At 35.5% G+C, this 18,008-nt stretch overlaps 1 protein-coding gene and 1 pseudogene across 2 annotated transcripts in view; both read left to right on the forward strand.

Annotated features, from left to right (window-relative positions):
- Positions 1–18,008, forward strand: part of MAP1C (methionine aminopeptidase 1B) — a 266,196-nt gene that overhangs the window by 169,820 nt on the left and 78,368 nt on the right. The gene's annotated exons all lie outside the window — the stretch shown is intronic.
- LOC149580049 (calcium-dependent protein kinase 20-like) lies at positions 1,777–3,178 on the forward strand (annotated as a pseudogene). The gene has a single exon (XR_016353039.1). The product of XR_016353039.1 is annotated as a calcium-dependent protein kinase 20-like (transcript).

The raw sequence follows: 18,008 nt of genomic DNA on the forward strand, positions 1-18,008 counted from the left end.
AAAAGTTAAGAAGCATGGGAGTTGGTTCATCCAATTTCTACAATTCACATATCAGAGTAGCAGGAAGTATAGTTTGTCCCAAGAGACTTCCAAGGTACCCACCTGACAAGATAGTTTTGATGGAGTTGGCTAGGCAACTTGAGCATTATGACAAAATGATGAAACTTAAGTATGAGATAGGGATTACCTTCTCATTTGGAATATGCAATAATATTTGCCCAATCCTGTCGCCTTTGCAGCTGCAGAGAAAGAGTTAGAGTGGTATCATATAGGATGGTATAGAGCAAGACAGGGACTCGATCCTAATGGTCTTATCAAGGCATCTCATGAAAACATATTCAAATATACCCCTACTATAGAAGATTTTTGGGCCAATGCATAGGATGACTTTCATGTGAGGAAGCTAGCTTTCTCAAGGTTGTTAGTGGGCATGATGAGGGCAATCAGATGGAGAGGCCTTGCTATTCCTGATCAGTTGGAAGACGATGAAAATGTGGTAAGGGAAGATTATGATACAGTGGATGGAACAGAGTTGGGTCCAGTGGATTGGGATGATCATCGAGATCCTTCCTTAGAGGCAGTTACAAGGACAGTCGATCTACACACTGAGTCATGTTACAATGAGAAGTTAAGGCAATTAGAAATTCAGAAGATACACCTTATGAGAAGATGAAACCAGAGGAAGAAGGTCCATCGGAGTTAGTCGAACAGAAAGGTGTAATGCTTCTTTCTAGAGCAGAATAAAAATTAAATTCAATAAAAAGAAATGAAAAAATATATAATTATAATTAAATTAAATTAATATAATACATTAAAAATATATAAAAATCTAAATTATTATTATAATAAAAGAATATTATTTACATATAATTTTAATTCTAATATTTATTACTATTAATCTATTATTTATCTCATGAATAATAATGACAAAATAATATTACAATAATAAATAATACATACTGAAATAACTGATAAATATAAATAATAATTCTATAATTTAAAGATTAATTAATTAATTAATTAATTAAATAATAATATTATAACATGAACTGACATTATAAAATAATAGATATAATCTATTACTCACAACATAAATTATAAATGCCATGGGATACGTCATACAATCCCAAAAGATATGACTGTTAGCACAAGAGATATAAAAAAGTGAAAAAACTAAAACATCGAAAGGACATAATATAGATATATTGGGGTATATCTCAGGAATTTACACATTTATATACACTCAGTTGCATCTTATTTTATTGGTTCTCTATTATCTAGGGAAGCGTTGAGTATACTTGACTAAATCAGATAGAAATATATGTGTCCATACCCAAGATAGAAGGGTGTAAATCTGAAACTACATAATCTAGTTGAGAACAGATAGGAGACAAGATACAGAAAAAGGACCAGCAGAGCATATATATTAACAATATTAAATCAGACTTGGGTAGTGTTGCCTGACTTTAAGTCACCCATTTTTGTTTTGGCAATATTGGTCATGTCAAGTCAGTCTGGTTAGTCTGGTGTCTAGGTCTAAGTCTTTCCTAGGATAGGGAGTCTTTGTCGGGTTCCCCTTTCCTTGCCTTCATGATTAGCCGGGTGGGTTGCTATCAGAGTTTCATTATTTCAAGTAGGTTGTAGATCCTAACCCGACAGAGACTTGTGTTTCAATGAATGTTTCTTTTCAGGCAATGGCATTCAGATGTTACAAAGAATCAGAAAAGAGTTCTTATTTGGTAATGCAATGATTAAAGCTGATGTAGATTGCCAATCATCAATAATCAATCAATGTCTTCATCTATGGTGTGCCACAAGCATGGTGTGATGCATAGGGATCTGAAGCCAGAAAACTTCTTACTTGCTAACAAGAAGGAGCATTCTCCTTTGAAGGCCATTGAATTTGGGCTTTCGGTATTTTTCAAACCTGGTGAGTGATTTACTGAAATTGTTGGTAGTCCTTACTACATGGCTCCTGAGGTTTTGAAGCAGAATTATGGACAAGAAGTGGATGTGTGGAGTGCAGGGGTTATTCTTTACATTTTACTATATGGTGTGCCACCTTTCTGGGCTGAAATGGAGCAAGGAGTTGCACAAGCCATCATTCGTTCTTCTATAGATTTCAAAAGAGATCCATGGCCAAGGATTTCTGATCAGGCAAAAAAAAAAAAAAACCTTGTCAAACAGATGCTACAATCAGATCCTAAGCTACGGTTAACAGCTGAACAAGTGCTTGAGCATACTTGGCTACAGAATGCAAAGAAGGCCCCTGATGTTAATCTTGGGGACACTGTCAGAGCTAGGCTCAAGCAATTTTCTGTGATGAATAAATTCAAGAAGAGAGCACTAAGGGTACTTGCAGAACATTTATCTGTTGAAGAAGTGGCTGGTATAAAAGATATGTTTGACATGATGGACACAGATAAAAATGGTAGTATATCCTTAGAGGAGCTGAGAGCAGGTTTGAATAAACTTGGTTCACATGTGGCTGAGGCAGATATTCAGATGTTAATGGAAGCTGCAGATGCTGATGGAAATGGTGTACTAGATTATGGAGAATTTGTTGCAGTTTCAATTCATTTGCAGAGAGTGGGCAGTGATGATCACTTGCAGAAGGCATTTCAATTCTTCGACAAGAACTCTAGTGGATATATTGAGACCGAGGAACTTAGAGAAGCCATGGTAGATGATTTGGGTTCAGATGGCACGGAATTGATAAATGATATTCTGCGTGAAGTGGACGTGGATAAGGATGGTCACATTAGTTATGAAGAGTTCACAGCAATGATGAAAACTGGTACGGACTGGAGAAAAGCTTCACGACAGTATTCACGTGAAAGGTTCAATAGTTTAAGTATTAGATTGATGAAGGATGGATCCCTTCAGACGGGGAATGCAGATATAAAGTAACATTTACGCTGAATGAATGGATGTGTAAGTTGAAGTTAATGGAATTTTGTTTATAGGAGCATTCCAAAGGTTAATTCTTTTAGACTTGAAAACCAGAGGTTGTAGTCCAGAAATCTGGAGACCTAACTCTAGCAGTGAATTCAAGTATGTAAACTCTTTGAGACTTTTGGAAACTTCATATCATGCTCAACAATTGAGGAGGGTGATGGAAGCTGTGTTAAATGTGGAGAATTTCCTGCTTAAATGTGGATTAGTCCAAAGTTTCACAGATCATTTGTTCTAACTTGTGCTTGAGTTCCGGTAAAGTCTATCGAGGAAGCCGAGTAAAGACATAAATCAGCAATCCAGTATCTAATGTTAAAGGACGTCTTTGTGACTTGGATTTTCTTGGCCTTTCATTTGCTTTTCAAGTGGCTAGAAACCTGTGTTAGTAATTTCAGTGTCTTCATCCATGGTGACTGTTCGAGTTCTCAAATTTGAAAAGTCTTTTTCTTTGTATTTTGTCTCTTTGTATTCAAAGAAGAGGAAAGGTCATTGGCTCCTACGAGCCTGGTATTGTAAAGATCTATAAATTTTGTAAATAATTCAGTATAGAGGGTCGGCAAATTGTTGGTATGAAGGGAGATTGCAGAGACAATCACGCTTGGTGTCAATTCTTTACTGTCCAGGTGCTTCCCTTTTCTACATACAGTCAAAGAGCTGGAGTGGAGGAGAGAGCACATTTAATTTCTGTAATTTCATTCATGTATTGAGATTAATGTTCAGTTTTTGTAATAGGTTTGGCTATAGTCTACAAGCAAATATGATCAGAGTATTGTATCTGTGTGTTTAAAACAAGGAAAGGTTTTGTTATGAATCAGAGTATTTGGGCAACACTTTTCTGATTACTTTCAATCGGAGTATTGTTATGATCAGTTTTGAGCACTTTCTTGTATTCTTGGTCAAATGGTGATTGGGAGATAGATCAGAGTACTGTCAACTGATCCTATGCAAAGGTTTAAATGTTCGATCTTCATTTTTCATCTCATGTCATTGCATTTGCATAACAAATAGCATTCTTGCATCACCAATGTTGGGAAGTCATAGGATGTGTGAGTTCCTGAAGTTGGATAGGATAAGAATCTAAATCTGCCTGAGTTAGTCCTGGATAGGATTAGCTTGGTTTTGCCTCTGCTGTTCTCTGGTTAAGAACATACCCCGCAGTAGGAATTAGAGATAAAACATAATTCATTGAATATCATTTACATAGGGAGTTGTACCTCAATTCAGAGGGAAACTAGATATTCTTAGAAACGGTTTCCCAATTGTTATGTAAAGTTGTTCTTCGTTATAAGTTTGGGCACATAAAAAGAGGAAAAGAAGAAGGACAATCTGTTTACCAACAGGTAGGACTCAACATCAAAATTCATAGTCTTCCATTTATGCACAGCCAGTCAACGTTTTATGCACAGCCAACATTGACCTTGAAAGTGCCAATCAAAATAAGAGGATACAATCAGAAAGTAATATAGTCAGCATTTTTAATCCAAAATCTGCATCAAATATACATCATCAAATAAGGCCTGATATAAAAGGAAAGTATAAGGGACGGATATAGACATCTGTTAATCATAATGAATTAGAATCATGTATATAATATTATATGTAATAAAACTATATAAATGTGTACATAATAAATAAGACAAAAATAAATAATTGTTAATCAAAATCCTAGTGTGTGTGTGTATATGTATATATGAATGTACATATATTAAGTATATATTTGATATATATATTCAAACATTCTCTAATATATTTCTGAAAGATTTAATATATCTAATTACAAGAATGTTCTTGTACTTATATCTAAATTACATCCATCTATCAGTAACAATGAAATCATAATTATATATATGTGATTGTACTTTATATAACTTTTATTTTTTATTATTTTTTATGGATATTTTCATATGCTAACCATTGGGAATTGGCAAACTCTTAGTAGGGAACATTACAAGTTGTACGTTCATAAGTGCCATCCAAACTCAGATTGGGAAGCTTAGGGTAAATCAAGTAAATCCCAAATTGGGGATATTACAGTGGTATCAGAGCATGATCTTGCCATCCTGTAGGGTGTCTTAAATAATGATCAGTGTATAAGAACAAAGAATCATCAGTGATGGTGAAGTATGTGAAAAGATTGTGGATACTTTGTGATAGACATATGGCTGAATTATACTAAACATTAACAAACTTGTGGAAGAAAAAGTGAACACTAGTCCTTCAACGAAAAAATAATATGAGGACCATCGATACATTACTCATTCAGGATTGATCGTCATCTAAACAAATAACGTTCATATCAGATCAAACCAGACATGACATGTCCTTGTCATCATACAGGAAAGGAAGAAATCAATAAAAATGAGTGGTATGGGGAAGGATTCAAATAAGAGGAATAGTTAATTCACCAATGTTTTGCTGGAACTCAAAAGGACACAACAAGAATATCAATCAAATATATATAAGACCAATCATCAATACAGTGATTTCTTACAATTAATAATAAATTCTTGCAAAATATGAATTGGTTGAGATCGAGAGGAAGAAGAAATAGACTACTTCAAGTAGCCACTAATAAGAGGAAAATAAAGCATCATAATTCCTAGAAGGAATTAAGGCAGAGAGCTAACCTCTCTAAATGACTTCACAAGATATTCTATAATTGAATACTATTAAGGAAGTGAGGAAGGGAATCAAGTATTTTTTAAAGGATAGTACATACTGTTAAGGAAAATCATATGCATATGTAAGAATGGATACACCCAGAGTGGGTATCCTTAAGACCTAGGTTGAGAAGAACTCCTTCCTAGGAAGGATGAATATATCAAGATTGATTATCCATAAGGTCTTAAAGAGAAGCATCATGAGAAGATGGTGCTTAGTGGAGAGCTGTTCTATTAATTAGAGCCCCAAGAAGGCATCTGATCACAACTTCTCCTTAAGAAGGGCTTAAAATAGGAATTAGGATCTTATATTTTTAATGACTTACAAGATTGAATACTATTCTTATCATGGTTTGGAGTACTAGCATATGATGCAGGTCGATCAATCAAGGAGGTAGTCACCACCAATTCCGGTAGCATGTAAATTATAATTAGAGGAAGGAATCTAACAGATCTTTTAACATTTGTATGCTTCGTGTCTTCATGCATCAATGTGTATATTTTGTGTTTGCATCATGTCTTCATACACTGATTTTATATATATGTATATTGTATGCATCCTAGTATATGCTTCTTAGTGAGTGCTAAGAATCAGGGACATTCTCAATGAGTGTCAAAAGTAAGGACATTCTTAGTGAGTGTTAAAGCTAAGAGGACATTCTAATGAATGTTTTACTTTTTAGATAGGAATGAAGACAAAGACTTTACATCCTTGAAGGCTGGCTTATCTAGAAAGAAAGTAATATAGATTACTTAACACACATGCATTAAAGTACTACAATATATCAAGATAAGTTTCATCTTTTTGAATTATACTTAATATTTTAAATTTAATAATAGTATGACCTTTATTAGGGTTCTAATCTCAAAATCGACTTGTTGTTTCAGGATTATTGAAATTGGCAAGCAAGGTTATATCAAGGTCCTGAATTGCTTGAGGACGAGCAATTTTGGGAAGGGCGGACTGTAATGCTCCTTTCTAGAGCATAATAAAAATTAAATTCAATAAAAAGAAATGAAAAAATATATAATTATAATTAAATTAAATTAATATAATACATTAAAAATATATAAAAATCTAAATTATTGTTATAATAAAAGAATATTATTAACATATAATTTTAGTTCTAATATTTATTACTATTAATCTATTATTTATCTCATGAATAATAATGACAAAATAATATTACAATAATAAATAATACATAATGAAGTTACTGATAAATATAAATAATAATTCTATAATTTGAAGATTAATTAATAAATGAATTAATTAAATAATAATAATATAACCGGAACTAACATTATAAAATAATAGATATAATCTATTACTCACAATATAAATTATAAATGCCATGGGATACGTCGTACAATCCCAAAAGACATGACTGTTAGCACAAGAGAGATAAAAAAGTGAAAAAACTAAAACATCGAAAGGACATAGAATAGATATATTGGGGTATATCTCAGGAATTTACACATTTATATATACTCAGTTACATCTTATTTTATTGGTTCTCTATTCTCTAGGGAAGCGTTGAGTATACTTGACTAAATCAGATACAAATATATGTGCCCATACCCGAGATAGAAGGGTGTAAATCTGAAACTACATAATCTAGTTGAGAACAGATAGGAGACGAGATACAGAAAAAGGACCAGCAGAGCATATGTATTAACAATATTAAATCAGACTTGGGTAGGACTCAACATCAAAATTCAGTCTTCCATTTATGCACAGCCAATCAACGTTTTATGCACAGCCAACATTGACCTTGAAAGTGCCAATCAAAATAAGAGGATACAGTCAGAAAGGAATACAGTTAGCATTTTTAATCCAAAATCTGCATCAAATATACATCATCAAATAAGGCATGATATAAAAGGAAAGTATAAGGGATGGATATAAACATCTGTTAATCATAATGAATTAGAATCATGTATATAATATGATATGTAGTAAAACTATATAAATGTGTACATAATAACTAAGACAAAAATAAATAATTGTTAATCAAAATCCTAGTATGTGTGTGTGTATGTATATATGAATGTTCATATATGTATATATATTAAGTATATATTTGATATATATATTCAAACATTCTCTAATATATTTCTGAAAGATTTAATATATCTAATTACAAGAATGTTCTTGTACTTATATCTAAATTACATCCATCTATCAGTAACAATGAAATCATAATTATATTATGTGATTGTTCTTTATATAATTTTTATTTTTTATATTTTTAATGGATATTTTCATATGCTAACCATTGGGAATTGACAAACTCTTAGTAGAGAACATTACAAGTTGTACGTTCATAAGTGCCATCCAAACTCAGACCAGGAAGCTTAGTGTAAATCAAGTAAATCTCGAATTGGGGATATTACAAAAGGTGAAGGCAATAGCCAGCAACAAAGAACAGTTAAGAGCAAGAAGAGAAATTTGGAGGTTGAGAAAAATAAAGAACATCAGGAGCCTCCAACAAAGAGACGGAATGCAGCACTGTGAAGGGAGTGTCATAGCCCCAAATTTGAATGTAATAATTAAATTAAATTAATCAATTAACTGGTCTTAGAATTTAAATAATATAATGAAAAGACCTTTAATTAGTTACTTTAATTAATTAATATGTGCCCAAGTTATTATTTGTATTTGTGGTTTTGATTGATTTAATGTATCTCAGACCTATTTTTTATTTTAGTTTCCGTTGGTAAGTTTTGTCGTCGGCTATCGTTGTACACCGTCGGAAAGGTTTTCCCCGACGGGTATTTAAGCACACCTTGTTTGTAGTGGTAGGTATGCAATTTGGATTATTTCTTTGTACTGCAAATTCCTGTTGGGATTCTCTGTTGCTTGCCATTTCGGAAGTGGAAGACCTTCCCTACTTGGCTATTTCCAGTTTCGGTGGGATTCAACCCTCACCCTATTCCGTCACCTGTAATACTTCACTCGGATCTAGCAAATCAGAGCACCATCTTTTGGCAAATCTAATTGAAGGTTATGTGTGTTCTAATCTCCATTTTTTGAGTGTATATGCGAAATATCATTATTAATTGGTGCAAGTGTGTATCTAGCTGGTCTTTGGTTTCTTGCAAGGTGTTTGTGTTTAATATATTGCATTTTGCATTGCGAACGACATTGTCGAACTTCTTTGTTTTCCTCCTTGCCGTAATTACCTTTACTTCACTGTACAACCTCCTTCTATATCACCATAGGGATGTATGGCCTCAGCACACCCCCATCCTTCTGTACCTCCCTTTCGGCCTCCAATTTGTCCATACTATGTCCTTCCCAGCATACGGCTTTATTATCTCCATCCCGCATAATTGTCCCTCCACCTCCACCGTACAACCACCTCTTCCCTTGTCATCATACAACCCTTCAATCGACTATTGTACAGTCACTCGAAGACCACCATATGGTCACTTGTTCCTACACCGTACAGCTTCTCACTCCTGCTCCTTGTTGTACAACCGGCTTCGTTGTGCTCCAACATTGCAGTATGACCTCACTCCATTGTGCATTGCCACTCAAAGGAACTACTTGAAGCACTGGCCACTCGAAGCATTGAAGGAGAACTACCTGAAGCACTGGCCACCCGAAGCACTGACTTGAAGCACTGACTCGAAGCACTGACCACCCAAAGCACTAAGGGAGAACTACCTGAAGCACTAATCTAAAGCACTAGCCACCCGAAGCACTGAAGGAGAACTACCTGAAGCACTAGCCACCCAAAGCACTGACCTGAAGCACTGGCCACCCAAAATACTTACCTAAAGCACTAACCTGAAGCATTGACCTGAACCACTAGCCACCCGAAGCACTAAGGGAGAACTACTTGAAGTATTGGTCACTTGAAGCATTGAGGGATACTATTTGGAGCACACAACCAAACTACCTAAAGCACACGACAAGACTACCTAAAGCATACTACAAGACTTCATAAGGAAACCCTAAAACGGAACATTACAGTAATATCAAAGCAGAAACCGTTCGGGAGCATCTCCGAAACCATTAAGGAAATCTCCAAAACTTTCGAGAATATTACCAAAACCTTTCGAAAGCATCTTCGAAACTTTTGGGAACATTACTAAAACCATTTGGAACATTACAAGGAGAGCATAATTGAGGCTAGAAGCCAAGGAAATGATACAAGTGGACAAGGGGTCATGGTAGAGGTGAGCTCTGATTCAGAATCAAGCGGTTACAGCAATATTATCGAGTACTCTCCTCTCTCAGAGAACCAATATGGAGATGATGTGAAAGTCACTAGTGAAGAAGAGGATAGGCCAATTGATATTGAGGAAATAAGCTAGGCGTCTGAGGCTGTTGGTGATGCTTTGCTAGTCGAACCAAATCCAGATTTGGGGAGATGCACTGCACCACTATGGTTAAAGAAATTGCTTATGCCAAGAGGGGAGGTGGTGACTGTCCGAACAGTTGAAGATATTCAAGGGTTTTTGGAAAAGGAAGATAGCAAGAAATATAGACAAATTGCAAAAATGGTGGCAAAGGTAATCAGGAGCCATGATGAGGGTCACTAAAAAGTTTAGATTGCTATACCAAAGGTTAGCAAGGCAATGGATGAGATTGTAGCCCAAGAGTACGAGATAGTAAAACATAACTTGGGAAGAATCACAGATGACATGGAATGTGAGAATTGGTTTCAATCAGATAAAGGTTGAGGAAGGCAAACGAAAGGATTGTAAAGTCGGACTCTGTCATGTCCCCAAATTTTAATGTAATTTTTTAATTTAATTAATTAATTAACTAGTCCAAAAATTGAAATAATAGAAGGGCCTTTAATTAGTTACTTTAATTAATTAATATGAGGTCCAAGTTAATATTTGTATTTGTGGTTCCAATTGATTTAATATATCTCAGACCTATTTTTATTTTAGTTTCCGTTGGTATCAAAGCTGGTGATCTTGCTAGCTTGCTGGGATGATTGAGAGATTTTGGTACTTGGATCACACTATGGCCCTGAACAGCGATGGAGAGTGGTGGTTGAAGGCACTACAAAGGATTGGCAAATAGCTCAGCGAGGGTGTTGATCTTCCATTAGATATAATAGAAGTTTGTTTGTGTCAGGTGAACCAATTACCTTCAAGATTTATGTAGAGAATCCTCTCGCTAATTAAGGAGGCCTTAAGTCAACCCAGGCTTTTGAGACACCATGACAAGGATAAAAGACTGGCAATTACAGCATGTCTCAGTGAGGTCTTGAGAATTTCGGCTCCTAAAGCACCGTATGGTGATAACACCATGATAGAGATATTGCAATTGATAGTTGATAGCTTTCAGAGTCTTAATGACTTCAATAGTGACCCTTTTGGTAGGAGATCTACAATATTGGAGAATTGTGCAAATGTCAAAGTAAGTAACCTTCTCTTAGATCTCGAATCAAAATTTGGTCCATGATATGTTTCATCACTTCTTGGTCACCATCAAGGAAGATAATGATACTAAGCTTTCAATTGCTATGGAGAGTCTTATGATTTCGTGCATTGAAGAGATGGATGAAATATCCCAACCCATCACACCTATGTTATGGGTTGTTCGTAATCTTGAATGTGTTCCCTCTATAGCAACATATAGATTGGTTAGTAATGTTTTCAAGCATTGTGAAGAAAAAATAATCTCATTTGCACAAGTGGGAGAAAATGACTGACAAGGATAAGGGTGATGCTTTACATGAGGAGAATGAAGGCATGATTACAGGGCCGCTTCAGGAGAATTTGCTAAATCTTTCTACTACACCATGGGGAGAACACCAAAAAAATGGAGTTGCTTGCATGGATCTTGTGAAGACATGGACAAATCAAGTTATGCCCATCATCAAAGTTGTGCCTGAGGTTGTCTGTCATGGAGGTTGTGTTTATTGTTGAGGTTGTGTGTCTGTCATTGAAGCAATGTCCATCATCGTGGTCTTGCCTATCGCTGAGGTTGCATATCTGTCACCATCCTTCTGTCTATCACCGTCATGTCCATCACTGTCATCTCAGTCACCGATGCCAAGTTCATGTCCATCACCGTCGTGTTCGTCACTGTTGTGTCTGTCACCGTCATGTTCATCACCGATGCCGAATTCGTGTCCGTCACCATCATGTCCATCACCATCATGTCCGTCATTGATGCCAAGTCTGTGTTTGTTGTCAAGTTCGTGTTCGTCACTATCGTGTTCCTCGTATTTGTCACCATCGTGTCCATCACCATCATGTTCGTCATCAATGCTGAGTTCGTGTCCGACACTGTCGTGTCTGTCATTGACATCGAGTCCATGTCCGTCGTTGAGTTCATGTTCGTCATTGTCGTCGTGTCTGTCACTAAAGCCGAGTCCGCATCCATCGTCGAGTTCGTGTCCATCACCGATGTTGAGTTCATATCCGTCAGCAATGCCAAGTTCGTGTCCATCGTTGAGTTTGTATCTGTCACCATCGTGTCCGTCGCCGACATCGAGTTTGTGTCCATTGTCGAGTTTGTGTCTGTCACCATCGTGCCCGCTACTGACGTTGAGTCTGTGTCTGTCGAGTTAGTGTCCATCACCGTCATTGTATCCGTTGTCACCGTCATCATATCCATCATCGTCATTGTATCCATTGTCATCACCACCGCCTTGTCCATTGCCATGTCCAATATTACTGTCGTCATCATGTATGTCATTTTCATTTAGTCCATTGTTGTCACCGCAACCGTGTCTATTGCCGAGTCCATCATCATATTCGTTATCGTTGTTGCATTCGACAACAACGTCAAGTCTGTATTCGTCGTCAAGTGTGTATCCGTTGCCGTAGTTGTGTCCATCGACAACGTCATGGTTGTCTCCATTATCATGGTGTATCTGTCATTATGGTTGCATCGGTAGCAATAGCTACATTTTTCGCCATTGAGACATTGCTCATTGTCGAGACTCTATCCATCATTAAGGCTTAAACCAGGGTTTTGTGTGCCATTGACGTTTTATTTGCAACTAAAAATTTATTTGTCGCCTAGGTTTTCAAGACGTCATTGCCTGAAAAATGGATTATATGTAAGTGCAACATGTAATGAGGAATGGAAAGTGAGATGAGATGCTGATGTGGATGGAGGATGAGCTTTACATGTAAGTGCGGATAATGGATGAGATGTGGAATGTGGAAAGGCATGTATTGTGGAAAAATATGTATTTGCTCATGGAGGCGAGAGTGCATATAGAGAGATGAAAATGGAATGTAGCTTGAGGTGAAATGAACTTTGTAGTCACCTCGGTGGAAAAGTGAAGTCAAAGTACATGGGAAAACATGCATATGACATTTTTTAAACTTTTCAAAAACTGTCTTTAACTCAAAAACGGGTTTTGGATATGCAATTACTCGTAAGGCTTTTAATGTGATCGTGTTGGGTGAGTGGATATGGAAAGTGAGATGAGTGAAAATGGAAGTAGAAAATGAGATTACATGCATGTGCAGATGATGAATGAGATGCGAAGTGTTGTGACATGGAAGATGGAAACAAAAAGTGATGACACTTTCGTATGAAATGGAAGATGGAGTGAAATAAAACGTGCTCAAGTTCTTGGGAAAGAACTTGCAACTTGTCCAAAATGGAGAAAACCAAAAAGCAAGCACCCAAAACACAAAAAATTCAAAAGAAAAATGTACCTTTGGCAAATGACTCAAACATGTCAACAAGCAAAGCACTTCAATATGCAATTTCAAATTTGGAGTTTGGGGAAAAACTAAAAACATGAAAATGAACTATTTCTTCAATTTTAAAGGAAAAATACACTTTCCATGGCATCAATTTCAACAAGTGGCAATCATCAAGCAAATATGTGCATAAAATCAGCAAGATAAGCACAAATTAAATAACAAGAAAGAATATGTCCACTTACATGATGATTAAGTGCCAAAAATGATGGAGGGAGAAGCTCCAAAATTGAAATTTTTTTCAAAAAGCTTGGACCTTTTCAAACTTTGCCAAGAGAATCTGTTGAAGGCAGCAAAAGAGGCATTTTTAATGGCCAATGCCAAAAATGTGCCTTAAAATAGCTTAAAATCCAAACGTTTTTAACTTTGGTATGCACATGGGACATTTTTGTAAAAAAATGTGATTCTTCAAGGCATGAAACTAAATCGTTTTCACTTCCAAAAGCCAAAATGTAAGCCACAATACAATGAGAACGACCAAAAATGCCAAATTGATTCCTCCTCTTGCCAAAACTTGATCCAAAATGATGGATTTGTTGATGATTTTCTCAAAAATGTGCCCTTGAATGGAGTTAAAAATAACATTTTTTAGCAAGAAAAATCCATTTTCATTATTTGAAAACCCATGGATTGGCAAAAATGACCCTAGTGGAGAAGATTTCAAGAAAAACCATGATGGAAATCAATCAAAATCTTCAACAATGAGTTCTTGAGAGTTCTTTGCATGTGTTTTCTCCAAAACAGGTTTTGGAAGGGCAAGAACATGAGATTTTATGCAAAACACACCTTTTTATGATCATTGCATAATTTAAAAACATGCCAAGATGCAAAACACACCTTTTCAAGGTGAAAGCATATATTAAAAACTCACTTTTAGTGTAAAACTCACCTTTTTGATGTGGATGCATGTTCTAAGTGAAAACTCAATTTTTTGGTGCAATGACATATTTAAGTTATAAAGCTCATCTTTTTTATGTCATTGCACATTTCAAGTGAGCTTATATGCAATGGCATCAAAAAGGTCCACCTTTGATGACTTTATACTTCTAAGTTGAAATTTACATGCAATGACATGAAAGTCTACTTTTGATGGATTTTACATGTAAAGACATGAAAAAGGTCCACTTTTGATGACTTTAAGTGATTTAATTAGCACATGTCAATTTAATTTCAATAAAATATTACTTAAATGTGACATAAATTATATTTGCATATCATATTAGCAATATAACATGTAAATATCATTTAATAAGTAATATTTACTAGAGCATTTGATTTAAATGCTAAAAATTAAATTGAAACTATATAGTCAATATGGTTACATACGTGAAAAACCAAAAAATAAACTCAACTTTAAAGTATAGCACTATAGTTACTTTAAGTGAAAATTTAATCGATAAAGTAACTTAAAAACATAACATAAAATGAATTTAAGGTATATTTTTTTAAAAGTGAATGTCAAATTAGAAATATAATATGATATTTTTAATTCGTCGTGTTGCATCAAAAATGTCCACTTTTTGGGCACTAAAACGGCCATATCTTTTGACTAACAACTCCGATTAAACTCTAGGTTAGATCAAATCGAAGGGGAAACCTTTAAGCCATGACTTGAGCAAGACCAAAGGACTAAAAACCAACAAAAACACACTAAAAACAAAGAAAAAGATGATGAAGGCCTAAAAAATCAAGTAAAGGCTCGACAAACAGAGAAACGAAAGACTTGACGAAAGCCTTCAGTAAAAGAATTTGATAGGCAAGTTGTAGTTGATTGATCAATCAGTATTAAGCAATTGAATAACAAAGTCAGCTTAGAGAGATGCGAAACTTGTTTGAAAAAGTTTCGTACTGTTACTTGCATTTTGTGGTGACAAAATGCAAGACAACATAAAGGAAATTTGATAACATATGAAAATTTGTTGTTCTTTTCCTTCCTAATTAAATCCAAGTGAGAATTGTTTGGTTCTTTGATCCTCGCAATTAAACTATATGAGATTTGTTGTCCATTTACCCATTAAGAAAGGAAAACTTGAAAGCATATGAAAATTTGTTGTTCATTGATCCTCCTAATTAGGCTAGATGAGATTTTTTGTTCATTACCTCCTAATTAACCTATGCAAGATTTGTTGTTCATTTTAATGCTAAAAGCAAGAAATCATGCAAGTAGAAAAGGTTAGACTCCAAAGTGCATAGATCTTCCTCGTTGTACCCACAAGACAAGAGAACAAAGTGTATTAGAAATGCATGTTCATGTCAGGCTCACCAAATGTAAGACTAGAAAAGGGTGAGAATGTATGATAAGAGCAACCACAAAACTCTATAACTTATGCAAACAATCCTAGTCTAAAAGTAAAAGCAACTTGAAGTAAAAGAGATTTAAAACACTAGAAAATCCCCTTCAACTGTAGCTCCTATTTTCTCCTTTCGCCATGATCTTAATGTTCATGTAGCTTCAAATTGACAAAGTATACCTATGAATTTGAAAGCAAAAACAATGATAATGAGAATGAGAATATTTGGACTTATGGTTAGCAAAACAAGTACAAAGAGGCTCAATTTATAGAGTTTGGGAGCGAAAATGCAAATTGAAAGGAAAACATGCAATCGGAAAATTGTCATAGTTAGGTTGTGAAACATGGAAATTTGCCATCATTAAGAGATTAAAAATGGAAAATGTGTCATAAAATGACACATTATGACAATGTGTCATAAAATGACACATTATGACAATGTGTAAGAAAATGAGCATAGAAAGGTGTTAGAAAGGATTAAGGGAAAGTGTAAGGAAATGGAAGGTGACAGAGTGGAAGCTAGAAAATAGGAAGTAGAACTACAATTACAGGGGAAAATGTAAGAGTTGAATTTTAAAATTCAAAAACTCATAATTCCCTAAAAAGTGGAAATTAGAATTTAGGAAATTAGGAAATTCCCAAATTTCATGAAAATGGAACAATTAGTTAATAATTAATTAATTGGGAGGAATTAGTAAAGAGGAAGAATTGGTAAGATGAAATGAATTAAATGATAAGGACATAGAAATAGCTCATGGGTTATTTATTCCTATAGAGAAAATTAGTAAATTGATTGGTCAAATGATGAAATAAATGTAGGGAATAACCCTATTAAAATATTGTGATAAGAATGCAGATCAAATGTGATGGTATTGAATGGGATGAAAGTCACGATCAAATTGATGGAATCAAGGATGCCAGGTTGACTGATGCAAGTTGATGAATTATCAAGGATACATGATAAGGATTGATGGCATATGACATTAACGGACTTTGTAATGCCATAGGATTGATCAAAATTGATTGATGAGATTGGTTAGAATAACATCAATGGACTTTGTCAATGCTATTAAATCAGATTGATGAGGACATGATCAAACACTTAAGGACTTGAGAATGTCAATGATCAAATTGATGACACGTGATGATGAGAGAGGATGTCATGACATTGAGGGTCTCGAAAATGCCATGGATCAGATGATGATGATAGGTTGAATTGATGATGGTTGTTAAGGTACTAAGGGACTCGACAATGCCTAAAGGGTGATTTGATGATGATTGATTAAGGCGGTTTGATCAGATTTTTGTTTATCGTATGGATTAATCAAGCAATGCACACAGGAAATAGACACGAACACCGAACAGCAAACAACAGAACTCTTATTATTATTCGCATATACCAACAATACATTATGCTTTTATGGTAAGATATGATCCCTACAATGCTTCCCGAAGGGGTTATAAATACTTTCCGAAGAACTTTCCCGAAGGAGTTCGTCGGCCAGATACATTATGCTTGCTACAAATATTTACCCGTCGGCTTAACAAGACTTTTCCCGAAGGAACCTGTCGACTGATGCACAATTTCCTTTCCGAAGGAATGCATCAGCTGATACACAATTTCCTTTTCGAAGGGACTCGTCGGCCGATACACAATTTCTACTGACGACATCATCCCCCCCAAAAAGAAAAGTCGTCTCCTAACGACTATTACAAAATCTCTAAGACAAATCAACAACCAAAATATCTTGACTGACTAACTGGTCTTCAACACTGTCACCTTAGCCAATCTGACATCTGACCCTAATAGCCACCTGTGTCACTTTCTGCCTTCCAATTCTGAGTACACTGAACCAAGTGTCGCTGTACTGCCTCCAACTGGATGATCAGCTCCTCCCGAGCTCTCTACGCATCCACCAAGACAGCCTCACGGCCAACACCTACTCTCAATGCCTCTGATACACAAACACTCCATGCCTGTAGCAGCTCCAAGTCTTCTCAACTGGTCAGACTCCCACGATTGATATCCGCAACGACCCTCACCGCCAAGACCAAATTAGCACTCCGAAACCCACACAAAACTGCACGAAACACACCATTTCTGTCATTTTCTGCCGATTCTACACTCTTTCTGGCAATCGCTGATGCTTCCCCTTCCCTATGGCATCATCTGATACTCATTCTGAGCACTCTTGATTTGTTGACATTTTTTTTTTTTTTTTTAAGAAAACCTCCTATCACCCTTCTGTGCTACCAATGTACAGCTACACCATACATCCTGCCACCATATCGACTCCTTATGCAATATCTTGTAACGTCCTCCAAAGTCTGAATGCAATAATAGATAGAAGTCGTACGCCATATTTATCATTTATGCAAAACCCGTACACCATTTTATATTGAA

This window comes from Cupressus sempervirens, chromosome 1, assembly GCF_028749045.1.
Source record: "Cupressus sempervirens isolate cs-2001-9-10 chromosome 1, ASM2874904v1, whole genome shotgun sequence".
Taxonomy (NCBI): domain Eukaryota; kingdom Viridiplantae; phylum Streptophyta; class Pinopsida; order Cupressales; family Cupressaceae; genus Cupressus; species Cupressus sempervirens.